We start from the raw sequence: 18,496 nt of genomic DNA on the forward strand, positions 1-18,496 counted from the left end.
CTCAGCTCCTAGCCCCCGCCCACTCCGGCGGGGGAGCGGACAAGCCTCTCGGGCTGGTGAGTGCCGGTCGGCACCGATCCTCTGTGCGGGAATCTCTCTGCTTTGCCCCCCGCCCCCCTGTTGCTGTGCTCTCTTCCGTGGCTCCGAAGCATTCCCCTCCGCCACCCGCAGTCTCCGCCCGCGAAGGGGCTTCCTAGTGTGTGTAAACCTTTCCTCCTTCACAGCTCCCTCCCACTGGTGCAGTCCCGTCCCTATCCTTTTGTCTCTGTTTATTCTTTTTGCTTTTTCCCTAACCAGGTACGTAGGGGTTTTCTTGCCTTTTAGGATATTAACTTGAATTTCTTTAGCTGTTGTAATTTGATATATTTTAGAAAGTTTTATCAGTCTGTATATTGCTTTTTTATGTGAATTATCTGCTGATATCATTTGCCAATCTCTCTATTCATTGTGTATATATACACAAATATATGTCATTTCTATGTATGTATAATCCATTTGACAGAACTGAGCCCAAATGACCAAACACATTGTTCATATCAAATACCTGTAAATGAGTTTAACTCATCTATTAAAAAGTTTGTCATATTGCCTATGGAAGCAAAATCCAACACAATGCTTTTTCAAGTCATATACCTAAAACAAAGACAGTCAGAGAGGTTAAAATTCTAAAATAAGCAAATATATACCAGGCAGTTATAAATAAAAAGAAAGAAAAGGTTATAATCTTGGTGGTTAAGGACTTAAAATTGAGATCAAAGTGGATTAAAAGAGGTTTTTAAAAACACACTTGATAACTGTAAACACTAAAATTCACAAGGAAGATGTTTTATTAATATTTATGTCCACAGACACATAACAAAATATTCATAAAATAAACACCACAGGAGGTGTAAGGAGAAATAGAAAAAAACACCAAAATATATACTTCTACTATAACTTGCCTCAATCCAAGAATATTCAAGTAGACAAAAAATTTCAGTTAAGTATATAGAAGCTCTAAAGAACATAATCCAAAGGGTAGATCTTATGTATTGAACTCTGATGCCTGCTAATAGAGAACAAAACTACAATTCAGATAAACATGGAATATTTATGCAAATTGACTCTATCTGAGGCTCCTAGACGAATTTGGGACAAAGTGGAAATAGATTAATTTTGCACAATTTGATTCCAAAATTATAATGAAAATACCACATATCAGAATATACAGCTAGAGCAGTTGTCAGCGGGAATTTTTATAGTATTAAATAACTATAACAATAAAAATTAAAATAAATTAATATTCATTTCAAAAGCCTGATAAAGAACCACAATATAAGTTTAAAAATGCAGAAGGAAAGAATCATTAAAGGTAAAACTAGAAATGAATGAGTTAGAAAAAACTACAGCAGAACTTAGGTCAACAAAATGAACAAATCCTTAGGTAAATTAATCAAGAAAATAGAGGGAAATGAACATATACAACATCTAAAATGTCAAAGGAGAAATAGTCATTCAGTTTTATCTATTTTTATTTAATTAATTTAATTTATTTATTATTTTGGCCATGCCAAGTGGCTTGCAGGATCTTAGTTCTCAGACCAGGGAGCGAACCCGGGTCCACGGCAGTGAAAGCACCAAGTACTAACCACTGGACTGTCAGGGAATTCTTCAGAAATAGTCATCTAATCAAAGAAAAATTTCAAGATTCTTAAGTGAATAATTTACACAACTCTATTTAAATACATTTGAAAACACAGATGAAATAGATGTTTCTAGAAAAATGCAACTCATAAAAATTTATCCCAGTAGAGACAAAAAGTTCAAACAGACCAATTACATTGATGAAATAGAGAAATTGGTTAAATTTCTCCCCTGAAAATGTAGCAGGCTCAGATGCTTCAGTGGGAGAATTCTACCAAACCTTTTTGTTTGTTTATTTCTTTTTTTGGTTTGTTTTCTACCAAACATTTAAAAGTAAGATAATCCCAATGCTACTCACACTATTCTGGGGGTATGGAAAAGAAAAAACACTTCTAAATTCTTATGATGAAGCAAGTATATAATTCATTCCAAACCTAATAAAGATTGCATCACAAGTGAGAATTATAGAACAGTTTCCTACATGAATATGAAGGAATATTCTTAAGTAAAATATTAGCAAACACAATCCAACAGCACATTAAAAAGTAGATCATAACATGTGGAGCTTATTCTAAGAACAGAAGGCTGTTTCAATCTCAGGAAATCCATTAATATAATCTAGTGTAATAATAGAGTCAAGGAGAAAAATGCCCATGTCTATAGATGCTTTCAAAAGGTATTTGAAAGCATTAACACCCAGTAGAAGTAGTGAAGTGTTAACAACAACAGACAGTGATAATATATCTCCAGCAAAAAATTCTATACAGAGAGATATACTCAAAAAAACAATAAATAAATAAAATTGGAATTCTAAAATTTGTTCAAGTAACCTATAGGAAAGCAGGGAAAAGAAAACAGAAACAAAAAAGAGAGGGAACAAAAATAATAAAATAAAATTACAGACAATCCATTACATATCCATAATTACATTAAATGTAAATCATTTAAATATACCAATTACAAGACAGATATTGGCAAAGTGGATTAAAGGAAAGAATGTGACCCAACTCAATGCTGCCTATAAGAAACTCACTTCAAATACAATGATATAGGTTGTTTGAAAGTGAAAGGATGTAAAACGGTAACAACAGGAAAATTTTATTGATAGAAAGCAAGAGTGGATATATTTGCATCAGATAAGGTAGACTTCAGAGCAAAGAAAATTACCAGACACAGAGAGGGATATTACATAATGGTAAAGGGGTCAATCCACCAACAAGATATAGCAATCATAAATGTGTATTCATTGAACAGCAGAGCTGCAAATTATAGACATATAAACATATAACTACGTTTCAGATAGGACTGAAGTAAAAAAAATCCACAATTTATTCAGACTTCAAAACTCCTTCCTCTAAAATTGATACAACATCTAGACAATCTCTGTCATTTAATTAGTGTGTTTAGACCATGTACAGTAATTGTTAAAATATTTGAATTTCAGTGTACCATTTTATTATTCCTTTTCAGTCTGTTCCCTCTGGTTTTCATTCCTCTGCTTCCTCTTCTTTGCATTATTTGCTTTCTTTTGGCTTATGTGAACATTACTTGATACTTCATTTTAATTTTTCTATTTTGATTTTGACAATGTCTCTTTGTATAACATTTTTGGTTTTGTATAGCCATTTGTAGTGGTTGCTATAAAACTCCCTATTCAACTTTTCAAAGTCTGTTTAAAATCATTAATTTACCACTTCAAATGACATGTAGTAACCTTACCATGTTGTAGATCCCTTTGCCCTCCGCTCTTAAGGTTATGGTTCTCTAATGTATTTTACTTACATTCACTGACATGTCATCAGAAAATGTTATTATATTTTTTGCTTTCAACGATTAAAAATTTTAATGAACTCAAGAGGAGATGAATAGTCTATTATATTTACCCAGATATTTACCATTTCTGTTGTTTTGCCTCTGCAAATACAGTCATGATATTTTTAAAATCTAAGATGTTTTCCTTCCTGTAATATTGTAACCTGCCTTTATTCACTACTAATATATACTGAATGTCGTTCAATGTCAGTAATCTGCCATTTACATTATAGGTTTTAGTGCTTTCAAAAAGATTGGTGCTCAAAAAAAATGAAAGTATTAAAATTAGCTAACATTTGCTTTGGATCAAGTAACGACATTTAATTCTCACATCTATACTGTGAGGTTGTTCAACCTCATTTTACAGATGAAGAAACTGAGAGACAGGGAGGTTAAGTACTTTTCCTAAGCTTGCACACTTAGAAAGTGACACATTGTGAATTTGACCCAAATCATAATGGCTACAGCCCATGAATATTTAGGGTGATAGAGTTTGAGACATATACTCACACAGATAGTATCAAGTTTCAGGAATAGAAACACGCTGATGTACACTCAAACATACCATATATTTCCAAAACAATAAAATCATTAGTAAATTATCTCTTAATCTCTTTAAATGTCGCTTCTGTTTTTAAATTTTTATCTTCATACTATGTCCTGTTTATAGTATTTCAAGCAATATAGAATTATATTCTAAATATTAAATGTATATATTTGTTTACATATTATGTATAAATTTGCATATTTATATGCATAAATATATTTTTTATATTCATAAAATGGAATCACCCTGAATCTCACTCTTGCCTAACTCTCCGCTCTGAGCCAAAGGTGTTCAATATCAATAGGTTGTTGCGTGTTCACCAGCTGTGTTTCTTTGTAGGTGAATTATTATCATATAGTCACAGACACAGAATACACATACCTTTTCTACAATATTAGAATCACATTATCCCTATTGTTCTGCAACATGCCTTTTTTCATCTAAAATAGTATATCTCTAGTTTTCATTTGTACTTCATTAGATAAACTGTTTTCAAATGTTTGTTGAACATGTATATTGCTCTTTACATGTATTCTGTGATTATATATGTATTAGTTATCTATTAATGCATAATAACATACTCCAAAATAAAAGCAGTTTGAAGTAACAAACATGTATTAATTCACCATTTTGGGGTGTCAGGAATCTGGATGTGGCTTAGCTGGATGCTTCTGGCCCAGAGTCTCTCACAAGGATTCAATTAAAGTATAGGCTGGGGTTACAGTCACTTAAGGGTCAATTGGGTGAGGACCCACTTCTAAGCTCACACTTTTGTCTTTTGGCAGGCCTCAGGGCCTCACTGGTTGCTGGCCAGAGACATCGGTTCCTTGACATGTGGGCAACACACAGCATGGTGGTTGGCATTCCTCAGGGTGAGCATAAGAGCGTACTTCAAATGAAGCCACAGCCTCTTTGTAACTAATCTCAGAAGTAACATCCCATCACTTCACAAATATTCTATTCCTTAGAAGCAACTAACCTCAGCCCACATTCAAGGAAAAGTGATTACAAAAGAGCATGAATACAGAGGTGTGGATCATTGAGTGTCTTCTTGGAGGCTGCCTACCACTTCATTTGCCCATCTGTTATATATCACAAGAATTAGCTTATTATCACAACATTGTAATTCAACTATACTTCAATAAAAATAAATTTTAAAAAGAATTACCCTCATATAATTTGAAAATATTTACTCTAGCCATTTCAGACAAGCTTTGCTGATTTTTTTGCCATACAAAATGTTTTTAATTGCAATACTATTTTAATTTAAAATATAATACAATTCACTATAAAAAAAATAGCAGTATATTGGATAGCATCAATTGCCCAGATACAATGAGAAAAGCTTTAGAATAATTCCAGCTTTAACTACTGAGCAGGCATTTGCAATGAAATTTCCCTGATTTACTTAACCATCTCCAAACTTACTATGGTCTGATCCGAATTATGGATTTAATAACCTGTAACTTGAATAAATGTTAAAATTAAAGAAGACACAACTTACAGTTCCACTTGTTTACGTTAGTTTTAAAAACATTAATATCCTACTCTCCAGATCATCTTTGCCAGAAGAAACACCTACTCTTCTGACTGAGCCCCTGTCTGCCATCTTAAAAACCAGTCAGTTCACACAGTCTCCATACCCAGGTCTTTTGACCCCAGGAACAGGATTTCATTTTCTTCATTATCATCATCATCATCATCACCACCACCACCACCACCACCACCACCACCACCACCAATATTCGCTGTTGAAGAGTGAGCATCGATGAGGGAGTGTAAAATGACCAGTCCTTAAGCCCTGGTGGCCCATCATCTACATGCTATATCATTGAATATATGAGTGTTTCTCAACCTTTTTTCATTATCATCCACTTTATGGAGGTTTTTTAGACACTTTTTTCCCTAATCATTGCCCCATCCACAGAATGTGAAATTTTTAATACCAGAGATGTGGTGTATATCTGTTTATGTACCTTGATCTTTCTGGGGGCAACACAACATAGTACTATCTAAGATCTCTTCACCCCTAAGAATCAATTTTCAGTTCCTTGGAGGTGATGCTGCTTCTGTTATGAATGAAAAGTATATTGTGATGTGGGCAAAAGTTGAACCCCCATTTTTGCCCCTAACTTCATGTGTGATGCTGGAATACTTGCTTAGCCTCTGTAAGCCTGCCTTTGGTCATCTGTAAAGGAGACCCATGATGTCTTTCTTACAGAATTGTGAGGTGCAAATGAAAAACCCTGTACAGAGTGTATAACATGCAGTAGGACTTCAACAAATGTTAATCTTGGCCCACCTTTCTCCTCTCTCCCAGAGAAAAAATGACTTTTACCTAAACCAAACAGTATAACTGCCATAAAGACCACCTGGAAATGTAGCATCAAGAAGTAAAATGTGTAGAATATGTATAATGAAGTTTTGGGACCACTTCTGTTTTGCAGGATGTATTTGTGGTAAGGGAAGATCATCAAACCATCTTTTGGTGTTCCTACATCATCCAGTCACATAATTATAGACAGTCTGTTAGTTTTCTGCCACATTAACTCTCTGCTTAGCATGGCCTGTGATTTTACATGTTCACCCTCTTTGGGCTAGCTCATCTCCAAGAACCCTAGGATACCTCCCTGGGTCTCTGTGTACTGATAATACTCCCCTACTGTCTCTTTAGAGCAAACAAACTTCCTGACAGCAGGGACATGCTCTGTTCCACCAAACTAGGCAGAGTTCCGCCAATTGTCTGTATCCCAGTCTAATTCTTCTAATTATTACGCTTTCTCACGTGGCAGCCTAAAGAGCAGAGCGAAGGTGTTTTGCTTTCAAGCGAGAAGCCCGGGGGTGGAGGAATGTGCAGTGGCATTTCCGGTGTGGGGGACTAGCCAGCGTATCTCAGTTGCCATAGAAACCTGACGTCAATATGGCGACCGTGACGACTTTTCTACAGAGACAGACGTGGCCTGACGAGAAAAGCAGGTCTCGCCTTCAGGTGATTGAGACTCCGCTGAGGGTGTGGGTCCTGGCGGTGAGGGCTGAGCAGCCCTGGGGTGTGGGGAGACAAAGGAATCCAAGTCGTGTCTTTCTTGCTTTGGGAATCGGTGTCCCGGCTGTCTGGTGGGGCAGAGAGATGTGCCCTTGGGGTGCCTCCCGGCCCCAGTGAGTGTGGTGTCTTGCTCCAGGGGTGTCCTGGAGCTATTTGCCTTTTAAAAACAGGGGCGAGGGAGGATAAGGCAAGGTCTTGGGTAGTGAGAGAGAGGGAGAGAGCACATGCGTGTGTGTATGGATGTGTGTGCGCGTGTGTCTGTCCTATTCAGTTCCTAGCACATATTAGGAACCAAATTGGGTTATTGTTTCTTTTTGGCAGCTTTCCTTGGCCAGCTTGGTTACCATGGTGGCTCAGTGACTGCTGTGGGATTTAGTGCAGACAGAACATCCATTTTTGATTCTTGGCTGAGTCATCTGTTACTATGATAGTTGTCAAGTGTTGCTTTTCTGATTCCCTCATTCCTTCCAGATTTATTAGTTGGCACTTGAGTGCATGGTAGAGCTTTTCCCTCCCCCTTATTTATGTATTTATTCATGTATTTATATCTGTATAACTCACAGATTCCTACTTTGCTCAAGTGGTTACCTTTTTTACATTTGTTACTATCATTATATATTTTGATGCTCAAATTGTCACAGAATTGGCCAGTGTTAGCCCCTTCAGGTTGGCTTCTATGTCCGTTGACACCTCCCTAGAACTTTTTGATCATGTACTTTGCTCTCAGAGCCTGACGATCTCCCTGTCTGTAGAAAGGAAATAATGATACCCACTTCATTTTTGAAGAGCAAAAGTCCAAAAATTACAACCAACAATGTATGGCATCTAGTAGGCCCTCACCAAATTGTATTTCTCCATTCCAACATTACCTCCTTCATTCTATCAATTTGATGCCTCTGACATTACCATAATAGCATGACCTCCAGAGAGAATAGTTGGACATGTTAAACAAGCAGGAATAAGCGCACATGTCCATGATGTGAGAGCCTCAGTGTCACTGCTGTGTGTGGAGGGGGCTGTGTGATGGAGCTGGGGAAGAGGAAAAGTATCATTGCACAACTTGCAGTGAACTGAGTGGGGACAGACAAGCACATCCTCAACCCCTTCCCCTGCATTTCACGTGTTTTTCCATCCTTTCACATTCCTCTCTATTCCATGTGCTGTCTTATCCTCTTACTCTTCCTACGGTGGAACATCAGAGAAGGTATGGACTCTGAGCCACAGAAACAGGATCCAGTAGAGAAGAACTAAGTGTGATGTTGAATCTGCTAGACAGGTTCCTGGAGCAAGAGTGAAGAGATCAGGCCCCATCACTGGGACATTTTAGGTAAGTCACCACCCTTCCCTCCATTGTCTTGTATACAACAGGATAACAGTACCCAATGCTTCCGACCACCCAGGAGTATTGTGGAGTTTAGGTATGAGCCCATGTGGGAAAGAAATCTGTGATTGTAGGTGGGAGGGAAGGACCAGTGAACTTTCAAGTAATAATATTAACAGACACACCACAGGTATCATAGAACTCTGGTGCATGGTTCCAGATGCATGGTAGGCATCAGATTAATGCTACACAAATGTCAGCTGTTTAGCTCAGGATTTTTCCAAGTGTGGTCCATGGACCACCTCATCAAAATTGTCAGGTGGTGCTTGTTAAAATTGCAGCTACCTGGGCTCACCCTAGGTTGCTGAGCCCAAACCAGGGAGGTGGGGTGGTAGGTATCTACTTTTGAATAATTTCTTCAGTTCATTATGGTACTCACCCAAGTTTGAAAAATACTGCTATAGATTTGCAACAATATCTTCTTAAAATTTTGAATCCTTTGATGTCTAATTTTGTTGTCATTTGTTCCTGACACTCAGCTTTAAATCTGTGCCTGCTCCTTTGTGTTAAATAGGTTAACAATTCCTTGATTTAAGGAATATTTATTCAAAAATGTGTATGAGAGGCACTGGGGACACAGCACAGAGAACAAGACAGGCAGGATCCCTGGAACTTTCATTCTAGTTTGGGAAAACTGGCAATAAGGAGGTAAATCAATAAACGGGGCAATTTCATATGGGGATTTGCACTTTGAAGAAAATAAACACATAAATAGAATAGAAAATGACTGGGACAGGGATTATTATACAATAGATTATTATCCAATAGTTGTCAGTGAATCTCTTTATCAGGAAGTGACATTTGAGTTGAATCCTGAATGACAAGAGGAAACCAAGGCAGGCCTTTGGGTCATTCACCCTGTGGTGTGAGTCACACCAGTTGTTCCAGGAGCAAAGGACAAGCTCAAGTGGCAGTTGCTTGGCAGACAAAGTGCAGATGGTAGGAGATGAGGTCAAGGGCAGACAGGAGCCACATGGTGTGGGCTGTGTAAGGAGTTTGGAGTTTATTCTGAGGGTTAGAGGGTGGGAGTGACATGCTCTGATTCACGTGCTCACAAGGTGACTCTTGCTGCTGTGTGGGGAATGGACTGGACAGGGACAGGATAGCTATGGGGATAACCATTAGGAGAATTTGCAGGGTCCAGGGGAGAGACGAGGGTGGATCGGCCCTGAGCTGCAGTGGTGTGCAGAGGATGGGTGGCCTGGACAGGGCCTGTTGGAGGTAGGGCAGGAGGGACCTGCAGTGTGGGTGCATGGGGGGTATGTGAGGATAAGGCAGGATCCTGCATGGGACCTCAGCTTTATGTTTGGCCATGTGCAGAAATGGTGGTGTGCTTCCTGAGATTAGTTGTTCCAAGTGCTTTTGAGACGTTCTCCAAAGAACTAAGTCATTCAACAGTGGTTATAGTGAAATTTAGTGATTTAAATATGCATCAATTGATGAATAGGATTCAGTTGTTAGATCATTAAGCTTTATTAAAGACACATGGAAACTCAGACTATCAAAATGATAAAAAACTTGTATTTCTAAAAATCATCTAGCATTTATTGAGTTGTTATTGTATGTCTAGTACTGTTCTAAGAGTTTTCATGTATTAAGTCTCAAAACAACAACCCCTGAGGTACAGATGATTGTTTTTGCCATTTTACAGAAAAGGAAACAGAGACACTGAGATACTTTCACTCTCCCAAGATCACAGAGAGTACAGTATTCCAATGTCTCTGCAGTTGATTTTTTAAAATAATGTGATTCTTGATCATTTATCCTTGTAAAAACCAAAACACAAGGCAATATTTTTAAAAACTTTTTTCTTCTATGATCAGTACAGTAAGTCCCCTACATACGAATGAGTTCCATTCCTAGAGCATGTTCATAAGTCCAATTTGTTTGTTAAGTCCAACAGAGTTAGCCTAGGTACCCAGCTAACACAATTGACTATATAGTACTGTACTGTAATAGGTTTATAATACTTTTCACACAAATAATACATAAAAAACAAGTACAAGATTTAAAAAAAAATTTTAATCGTACAGTACCTTGAAAAGTACAGTAGTACAGTACAACAGCTGGCATACAGGGGCTGGCATCGAGTGAACAGGCAAGAAGAGTTACTGACTGGAGGAGGGAGAGGAGGTGGGAAATGGTAGACCTGAAGGATTGTCCTCACTGGGAGATGGAGGGCAAGCTGCAATTTTACTCATGCCTGACGTTGATGGCACAGGTTTTGGTTCCTTGCTGGATTCAATTCTATCTACCCTCTTGAAAAAATGATCCAGTGATAGCTGGATAGTAGCTCTTTTTTCTCGTCATAGATGACATTGTAGTACAGTATTGCATTCTGAATGGCTGTTGCAACCTTCGTGTACTATTCTACATTTGGGTCCTGTTCCTCAAAAACTAGCAGTGCCTCCTCAAATAAAAAAAATTCTCTTGCCATTTCTTGTGTCGTGAATCTCTTTAGTTCTTCAGTTACTTCTTCCTCCTCTTGTCTCTCCTTGTCCTTTCTCTGGGCCTCCAATTCCATCAGGTCATCATTAGTAAGCTCCTCATTTTGCACAGCAACAGTACTGTACAGTAAAGTACACAAAAGCACAACCACTTGTAGAGGATGCACACACGTGACAATGTACGCCAGACACGAGAACTAACTTACGTGACTGGACATGCGAATGCACATTTGCATTTTTGAAAGTTCGCAACTTGAAGGTTTGTATGTAGGGGACTTACTGTACCGTATAATCCTGGTTTTGCAGATGAGACAATTGAGTGACTGTAGGGTGAAATAAAATTATTCAAACTCACACAGTTTGTAAGTGGCAGAACTAGGGGCAGGACTCTGTTTCTAGAACCCACACTGAACCAGTGAACTTAGGAAGAAGAAAAAAGACCTTTTTTGAACTATCTCAGCCCACAGTGGTTAAGGTTAGGCGGGGTCGTATCTCTTTGTGTGGAAATTATGCTTCAGGAGTCATTTTGTCATATACTAGAGTTTTAAGAAAAACAGAAAGGGAATAATTATGAAAACAAATGCATTGTGTGGATATTTCACAATATCTTTGTTATGGAGATTTGGATATTTTCCACTTTTTTGTCTTATTGAATAATGAGGCTATACACTTTCTTGAATAGGCTTTTTTTTTTTTTCATTTCTTGGGTATGTACCTAAGAGTAGCATTTCTGAGTCAAAGGGTATGTGTATGTTCGGTTCAGTCAATACTTCCAATGAGTTTTTCAAAGTAGTTTTTCCAATCTATATTCCCCCACAGCAGGATATAAGAGTTCCATTTGCTCCACATCCTTGCCAACACTTGGTATTTTCCACCTTTTTCATTCTTGTTCTTCTACTGTGTGTGCGGTAGTAGCTCATGTGATAGTAGCTCATGTGACTTTAATTTTAATTTCTCTGAAATCTCTTTTTATCTAAAGAATGTCTACCCTCTTTTTTTCTAACCTTCCAGTTGATTTGCTTAAGAAACTATAACTTTTGTCCTGTGGAGTTTGCTTTCTGGATTTTGATGATTGTATCCCTGTTGTGTTTTTTATGTATTTATTACGTTCTACTGGCCCCCTCCTATTTCCTTTAAATTGGTAAGTAGATCTAGAGGCTTGATCAGATTCAGGTTTTTGGCAAGAGTACCTCAGATGCGGTGGTGTTATACCTGGGGGCTCATCTTGTGTGGTTTTCTCTCCTTCTATGTTGTTGAGATTGATCACTGGGTCTTAGGTGTTGTCAGCCTGATCCATCCATTTTCAAATTTTGCATCTGCTTTTCATCACACATTTTTTGCAGCCTCTGAAGATAATTGCCTAGATATGCTTTTAAAGGTTGCAGAAAGGTGATGTTTTAATTCTATACTTTCTTCTGCATTTATTAGCCGGAATTCTTCTATAAAGTAACTATGAGGTTACACTGAGGTGTGGTACACACAGGAAGGTAGGAGGAACGTATGTGTAATTCTTTTGCATTATTTCCACTTTTCAGAATAATGAGTTCTTTCTCTGGGATCCACCAAAGGTGAGCAGTGAGTTTGTTTGTTTGTTTGTTTTAAGTGCCGTAGTGAGCTCACAGATGCTTACATATTTGATGTGGTTTAACCCATTGTAGTCATTAATCTTTCTGATGTTCAAATTGTTCTCTTTGTCTGGGGGGGTGCCCTTCATGTTGGCTTGAGTCCTTTTGATATGCTTTCTGGTATGAGAGTTTGGTCTAGACTCACCTGGTACAGTCCCTGCCCAGACCTAAAAGGAAGCCTGATTCCTTTTAGTGGGACATGTTTTCAGACGACTCTACCTGGGGACTAGAATTGAGCATTGCTTCTGGGTTGGTCATTGTTTCTTGAACTTTTCAACGCATGAAGCAAGAGAAAACACATCATTGCCTTGCATCATGGGCTGCTCCTCCATCTGCTTGTAGGTAATTTTGTCCGTTTTTGTTTTAACTTTCCATATTTTAAATATGCAAGCAAATGAAATATGTATATTAGTTTCCTTCCCCATCCAGATTTAAAAGGTGGCACATTCTTCACAAGCACTGTCCAATAGAAATTTCTGCAGAAGTGAAAATGTCCTTTATCTGCACTAACACTATAGCCACTAGCAACAAGTGGTGGCTGAGCACCTAAAATGTGGCCAGTACAATCACTGAATTCTTAGTTTCATTTATTTTTTTAAAATTAAATTTATATAGCTGTTTGTGGCTAGTGGCTACCATATTAGACAGCAGCAGCTCTATACATTTTTTTCTGCACCTTGCTTTCTTCATGTAACATTATATCCTGGTGATCACTCCTTAACAGTCTAGAGAGGGAATCCTCATTGCTTTTTATGGCTGCAGAGTACTCTCTGATATAGATGTACTTTAGATTACTCAACCAGCCCCCTGTTGGTGGACATTTGTCTTGTTGATAATCTTCTGTTGTTAAGGACTGTTCTGCGAGGAATGGCCTTGTGCTTATTATGACTTTTTGTATTTTTGCATTGTTTTGGGGGGATAAATTCTCTAAAGAGAGATTACTGGTTCCAAGACTGAATACCTATGTAATTTTACTAGATAGTATCAAATCCCCTCTATAGGGCAGTATTATTTTACATTACCACCAGCAATATATGAGAATGTCTATTTCTTCACAGACTATCTAATTGGTAAGAAGAGGTATATCATTATAGTTATTTTTCTTTGCATTGCTTATCATGAGTTAGGTTGAGCATTTTTCTTGTGTTTAAAGACTTTTTTTTTACTCTTGCATCTACATTTTTTGGTGAAATACCTGCCCCTTTTTTTGTCTTATGTTGTTTTTTGCATCCACTTTTTCATAAGACTTCTACATATTAGGGATATAACTGTTACCTAAATTGTAAGTATTTTTCCCAATTTTTAATTTTTTGTTTTACTTTACTTATGTTTTTCTTTAACCATTCAATTTTTAATGAAAAAACAAATTATACATATCACTCTTTCCCCTTATTACTTCTGGAATGTATGTCATAGTTAAACAAGTTTTCTCCACTACCAGGTCATAGGAGAATTTCTCTGACAGTGTAGTTTAATAGGCAGGAGATAGAGAAGAGAATTTGGATCATATTGGGGTGTTGGGTATAAGAGGAATGCTGAGGGGAGGTATCCATCATGTGAGAAGTCTACAAAAACTGTTCCACTGAATCAGGAGAATTAGATGCTTAGACCAGCGTCCCAGTCCAGTGCTTGTATTTGAGAGCTTGGTCTCTACTCTTTTCTGTCTCCTGTGGAACTTGGGCCAGGCCTGCTTACTGGTAGAGATCTTACTTGAAGCAGAAACTCCATGTCACCTCACATGAACCTCTCAGATGACTAAATGGAAGGGACCATCCCCTAGGGATAAGACAGACACAAAACCAGTTCTGAAATCTACCACCAGACCTAGACAAGGAGTAAAGAGAAAGTAAAACCCATGAGGAGAATCAACACTGAAATCACATAAGGGTCACTGCATCCTTTACTCTGTATCTGAGAGTGAGATCCTGTCAGAAGGTAGTAGCCCCTTAGTAGTATGCAAAAGAACAGACATGAGGATTATAAAATGCCTCAGTTTCCCAAGGTGGCAAACTTTCCCCACTCAACGGCATCATTTCCTGTTTAGATGTTGGTTTTCCAGGACTCGGAGTGAAGCTTGAACTACACTTGCTTGGAATGGAGTCTGTTTTGGGTAGGCACTAACATCCATTTTGCTCCCTGTGAGCATTTCCAGTTATGCAGGTCTAGAGATCAAGAGAGGGAAGGCGTGGGATGCAAATGTGGAATTGGACTGACAGTGCCTAGTACACAGTAGACTATACACATTAATAAATAAAAGAGATGTAAATGCAGTTGTAGATATAGGAAACAAAACTAAGTATACATCCTCTCAGTCTTTTAAATACATATGAATTTTACAAAGAGGGTTGGAACTACGCTGTACTTTTTTTTTTTAATTTTGGCTGCGCTGGGTCTTCATTGTGGTGCATGGGCTCTTTGTTGCAGGCTTCTCTCTAGCAGCAGCGCGTGGGTTTAGTTGCTCTGTGGCATGTGGGATCTTAGTTCCCCCGACCAGGGATTGAACCCGCGTCCCTCGCATTGGAAGGCAGATTCTTAACCACTGGACTACCAGGAAAGTTCCTGTACTTATTTAGTTATCTACTTTTCAGAAACTATTTTGTTTCTATTTCTAAAAATTATGCCTTTTGGGGGGAAAAATAATCCATAGAAAATGGAGAAATATGCCACCTGGCGATATGCATCAGAATCACCAGCCCCCTAAGGGGCTTGGCAAAGGGTTAGGTAATGGAAGGGGGATTGGGGGGGGGGGTGAATGAATTCCATCGTATAGGCCAAAGCTTTCTGGAACTTTCCACATACTGGTGGTGATCCCTCTATATTTGTGCCCATCCTGGGATTTTCAAGCCCTAAAGCTAGAAGTCCCATCCCATGTGAGCTAAATGGAAAGCTGCATGAGTTGGTATATGAGTAATTGGTATGAAGTTTGAGACATAGAAATACACACATACAGAGAAACAGTGTCAAATAAATCATTATGATCTGCTTCTTTTACTCATAAAACAGTATGCTATGAACATGTTTCCAAAGCAATGAATATATGAGCATGATATTTATAACCAGATCATAATTATTATAAGTTTTTAACATTTTATACAATAAATGCTCCATATTTAAAACACTACAGAAATGCAAATTTATAAAATGAAAATATCCTCTCTCTCCCATCAACCCACACACATTGAATTATTATCAAAGAAATCTTTTTAATGTGTTATTTTCACACAACAGTATATGAACATGTTTCTAAATCAATAAATGGATCTTTGCATTGTCGTTTTGTGGCTTGCCTTGAAGGTTTTCCTATTTTACAAACCTTTATCTCAATAACTTTTTCAAATTACCAGTTAATACTTTTTGTTTTTTAACAAGCTTTAAACAATATTGAAATGTATATTAAGAAACTGAAATCATTCTATCTCTCCCTCTGCCTCCATCTTCTGCTCATCATAATACAGGTATCTTTTAATTTATTGGTGCCTACTCTCCAGATTTTTCTCTGTATGTAATGCACTAACTTATATTTAATGACACACAGATACACACATTGATGTGTATTCTTTTGCAGAAATAGGATCATATTCTGCATACTTTATGACTTCCTTATTTCATTTAATAAAATTCATTTTCATTTCATTTGTTTATTTGACATGGAATGTTTCCAAGTATTTATTGGGAATTTATTGCTTTTTATGCACATTATCACTTGATATCATTGACCTATCTTTATTGTTTGAGTATTTTGCACGTCAAGGTTATAAACCTTATGTCTGAATATAAGTGGTAAATAATTTTCCCAACTTTTCACACACATTTTGATTTTTAATTTTTGTTATTCACATGGTAGTTTATATTTTATAGTGATTTTCATTATTTAAAGAGTGCTTCACTCCATTGTTTGAAAAAGTATAACTGAATAGTAATGCTTTGAGGTAATCCGAATGTTAGCTCACAGGATGGGGGGGGAAAAACTTAGTCTTTTTGTCATTTTGGGTTTTGAGTCCTGGAGCAGTAATTTATACGGTTGTTTCCCTAGGTCAAGTTGCTTAACTTTTTACTTCTGTTCCCTTATCTGAGTAATAGGGATAATTATTTGTCTTAAATAGAGTTAGCATTAAATGAGATAAAATGTAAAACCCCTTTCATATAGTAGTTGTGTACATGTTAATATCCTACCATTCAGGTTCTCTTTCCAAAGGGCAACAGCTTGTGCTGCTTTCTGGGTCCAGTTCAGCACCTCAAGAATCAGCTAGTCATTGTGGCCCCCACACCCAGTCCTCTTGGCCCACAGAGTAGGATTTCATCCCTACCATCATCTTCATGTCCAATGGGGAGCATGACACAGCCCAGATTCTACATCAGGCGAGGTTTCCACTATAAGTCTTTTAAGCCCTGGAATTCTGTCATCTAAAACAGGAGGCTGCTGCTTGATCTGTGTAGTGGGCAAAGTGTAGACATTTGACCCTGGAAAATTTACATACCTCTGAATCTGAGGTTGGCCATCTGTAAAATGGGACTAAGGGTGCATATTTCCAGACTTGTAAGAAGAAAAGGAAAAAAAACCTCAAAGAATGTCTGGCATGTAGTGGGATTTTGAGACATATTACTCCTGGCCCATCCTGCCTCCTCTGTCCCATAAGATAGAAGATTTGAACCAGCATCTGGAATTGTATCAGCAAGAAGTGAACTTTGGTCCCATCTCATCATTTCTTTTTTTTCCACATGCTTTCCTGTCTCCTTATTTTCCTTCTAGTTTGATATGAGTGAAGCAATTTCTTATTGAGCCCCAGGAAGAAGAAATAGTGCAGAAGAGAAGGAATAATAATGGGTCAGCTAGACAGAAGATGAGAATCATCAAACATGTGTCCCAGTAGCCAGACCTATCAACAGAGCACAGGACCTTGGGTGAGTCTCTTCCCTCGTGCTAGCCTCGGGCCTAATATAGAAGGGCACTAAATATAGAAACAGTGGTTAGGGGCATGGGCTTTGGAGTCAGATGGACTGGGATTTGACATTGGGACTCATTACTTGCTGGTTGCATGATCTTCAGCAAGCAGTTTATCTATTATGTGCTCTATGATCATTGGTATCTTTTATTATTGCTTATTATTATTATTATTGCTTATTATTATTGTTATTATTATTATTATTCCTACCACCCATCCAAAGGGTGAATGATAGGAGTGAAGATTATACTGCCTGGCATTACAGTGTTCCACCGAACTATGATTTTATAACTGTTGGATAGAGTGATTGACACACAGATAAAAGGAGGTCTGTAGACAGCTCATGAGCAGACCCAGACATGTAACATTATTTAATATGTTACAGGTATGGCATTTCCAATCATATATCTTGTTCAAGAGTTGGGGCTGGGTTAACTGGTAAAGACTTCATTACAAATCATAGTTACATCTCATCTTATACCTTGTCATTTAATCAGAAAACTTTCTCTACACGCTAGTACTCAAGGCAAGAATTAAGATAAAAGCAAAACCAAAATAACAACAAGAAAAAAGGATACTGAATTGTATATAGAGTAAGATAATAGTTATAGGAAATGTGTATGTAATACATGTATATTACGTTTACATATTTACATGCAGAGGAAAATAATGGAACGAAATAGCATAGTGTAAATTTCAATGATGATGGGATTGCTGGGTATTGATATTTTTTAACACCGCATTTTACTCAAAATATTAAACATTTGCTAAATGGAGTATGTATTACATTTATGATATTAAAAAAACCTGAATCCCCTAAAAGTGCTACTACTTATGAAGGATTTCAGATGAAGAGCATAGAGCTATAAAATCAATCCAGCTTAAGAGAAAACTTTACTCCTCCCTGATTGTATCCCCTTCCTCTCCGCTAGAGATAATTACTCTCCAGAAAGGGATGATTATTCCCATGCATCACTATATCCTTTTATTCCATATGAGAACTTTCCTAAACAAATTATAATATTTTTCTGCATGTTGGCACTATACACACACACACAGAGTAAGTGTTCTTATC

The 18,496-nt window shown here is 37.6% G+C and overlaps 1 protein-coding gene across 1 annotated transcript in view; it reads left to right on the top strand.

The window, feature by feature from the left end:
• The first annotated feature begins 6,856 nt into the window (after positions 1-6,856).
• The window catches only part of ZMAT1 (zinc finger matrin-type 1), a 156,149-nt gene continuing 144,509 nt past the window's right edge, over positions 6,857-18,496 (top strand). The window contains exons 1-2 of the mRNA XM_073799108.1: positions 6,857-6,971; positions 8,225-8,352. The gene's annotated coding sequence lies outside the window, so the exon portion shown is untranslated. The remainder of the gene's footprint in view (positions 6,972-8,224; positions 8,353-18,496) is intronic.

The sequence above is a fragment of the Tursiops truncatus genome, chromosome X, assembly GCF_011762595.2.
Source record: "Tursiops truncatus isolate mTurTru1 chromosome X, mTurTru1.mat.Y, whole genome shotgun sequence".
NCBI classification, from domain to species: domain Eukaryota; kingdom Metazoa; phylum Chordata; class Mammalia; order Artiodactyla; family Delphinidae; genus Tursiops; species Tursiops truncatus.